Source organism: Strongylocentrotus purpuratus, unplaced genomic scaffold (assembly GCF_000002235.5).
Source record: "Strongylocentrotus purpuratus isolate Spur 01 unplaced genomic scaffold, Spur_5.0 spur5_scaffold_20, whole genome shotgun sequence".
In the NCBI taxonomy this organism is placed as follows: domain Eukaryota; kingdom Metazoa; phylum Echinodermata; class Echinoidea; order Camarodonta; family Strongylocentrotidae; genus Strongylocentrotus; species Strongylocentrotus purpuratus.
In genome coordinates, this window is record NW_022145606.1 from 21,714,414 (window position 1) to 21,717,094 (window position 2,681).

Consider the following 2,681-nt stretch of genomic DNA (forward strand, 5'->3'; position numbering starts at 1 on the left):
CAAATATGGGCTTTCATCGAAAGGGTGCGGTGCGGTGCGGCGCGGTGTGGTGTGCTCAACGCACCCATTCGATAAAAGAGGGGGGCCTTTTCTCGAAAGGGTGCGTTGAGAGCGGGAGTACCATTTTAACACACCCTTTCGATGAAAGCGGGGGGGGGGGGGGCTTTTCTCGAAAGGGTGCGTCGACTAGTCTTTCGCATCAGTCGTTTAAAATGAGGATCTCGGACAGAAGGTAATAGTTGCCAATTTAAGTATATCGAAAATGTATTAATGAAATGGAATGGTCTTGATTACAGAGTGGTCTCTTTGATGGGGGAGACAGAGAGAAGGAAAAAAGGGAAAGGGAAGATAAAAGGAAAGAAAGAAGAGGAAGAAGAAGAAGAAAAGAGGAAAACGGGGGCGAAAGGCTCTTGCCCCCCCCCCCCTCCCCCCCGCCAAAAAATAAATAAGAGAGAAAGAGAGAAGGGAAAGGGAAAGGGAAAGAGAATAAAAAAGGAAAGGAAGAAGAATATGAAAAAGAGGGGCTCTTGCCTCCTCCTCCTCCCCCGCCAAAAGATAAGTAAGAGAGAGAAGGGAAAGGGAAAGGGAAAGAGAAGATAAAAGGAAAGAAAGAAGAGGAAAAAAGAAGGAAACGGAGGCGAAGGGCTCTTGCCTCCTAGCCTTCTTCCCCTCCCTCCCCCCCCCCCCCCGCCAAAAAAATAAATAAGAGAGAGAGAGAAGGGAAAGGGAAAGAGAAGATAAAGGAAAGAAAGAAGAGGAAGAAGAAGAAAAGAGGGTAACGGGGGCAAAGGGCTCTTGCCTCCTTTCTTTCCTATTCCACGCTTTTTCGTTTTTCTCTTTCTTTCTTTTCTTTCTTCTCTTTTCTTCCTTTCTTTTCTTTTTTTCTTTTCTTTTTCTTTTTTTCTTTCTTTCCCTTTTACTCTCTTTTTCCCCCTCCCCCTTTTCTCTTTTTCCCGACGGCAGCGCAATTTTACCGACAATATCCTGACAGGTGGGGGGGGGGGGGTGTCGCACCCCCACACCCCCTTTGGAGACGCCCCTGCCTTCGCCACTGTTGGCGACACAAGGCTATCAATACAAATTAAGACATATTAATGAAGATTCTTTTTTAATGTTGCAGAGAGATAAGTATTTTCTCTATGAACTTGTTTAATGGAAAATAAATAATATTAAAAAACATGAATACTATAGCGGTATAATGAGAGAGAGATGATTTAAGTCATACTTTTTTTCAATGTGATTGGAGTGGACTTGAGGGTGGGGGGGGGGGGGTTCCTCCTAAGATCTCGGCCGTTTCACAGCCGATCGCCGCGAAAATGCATATTTATGGTAATTTATGCAAACAAGGTCAGAGAATTCACATTTTTACCCATAAATCATATATAATTCATATTCGAGCGTTCTTTTCACTTCATATATTCGTTAGAATAATAATACGACAACAAAGTTGGAAGAGCCAGTTTATCCCTATGTTATCTCTTGTTTTGATTATTTGTATTATGTATATTATTTTGTTATTTCATTCATTTCTAACCACAATTCAACTATTTTTACCCAAAAATCAAACAAAATAACTTGAAACAAGACCAAATAACCAATGTTTTCTCTTTTTTTAAAAGAATAAATGGTATTTCCATATGTTTGGTACATAAATCACAAAAATGAGCGATTTTAGATTTTTTTGACATGCAAAAACAAAAGGTCACGTGACTCCGCAATTATACGTCCGATTTCAACAAAAAAATGTTTCAAAAGATGCGTAAGACTCGAAAGAAAAAAGTCATGAAAGAAAAACTGCCGCGGTTCCGGAGTAGTCGCGAAATTACTAGAGAGCACTAATCTTTTTTGGGGCCCTCAAAAATTTGAAAAATCGTACCCCCCCCCCCCCTTGAACGCCAGGGGGGGGGGGGTGTATCTCCTAAAAACGGTAAAAATTAACGTGTTTTTTTTACACGTTTTTTTCACAGGGCGGAGCCCTCAGAAGCTCAGGGGTATTAAACATCAAAATTAACGTCGGATGAGCATAATTTTATACCTTATTTGTGACAGTGGCAGGACACAATTTGGTGTTGGGTCCAGGGGGCGGAGCCCCCAGAAGCTCAGGAGTTTGTCCATTAAATAATTATTATTTTATACCTTATTTGTGACACAGGGGTCACGAATTGGCGTGGGGTCCAGGGGTGGAGCACCCAGAAGCTCAGGGGTTTTGGGCAATAAATAACGGTCAGATGAGCATATTTTTTATCTATTTGTGACACTGGAAGGACACAAATTGGTGTTGGATCCAAGGGGCGGAGCCCAAGAAGGTGAGGGGTTTTATACATCAAATTATCGTCAGATGAGCATATATATATCTATTGTGACACTGGCAGAACACAAATTCTTCTTCCTCTTCCTCTTCTTTCTTCCTTTTATCTTCTCTTTCCCTCTCCTTCTCCAACATAAGATGCAAGACGGATATATATCGACTCACCTTCTTTCCAAGAACCATACGGGCCTGGAATTTACTTCCCCCCACCCAGCATATTTGCCTGCGACGCAGTCGAAACCTTCAAAGCCGGACTCTTATGGGAAGCCATCCAAGGGGGTAATATAATCATAGTCCCTCCCCACAACTGCAATGTGATGGGACTTAATTCTAAAATGTTCTAGAAGCACAAACACTCTCTCTCGAACGATAA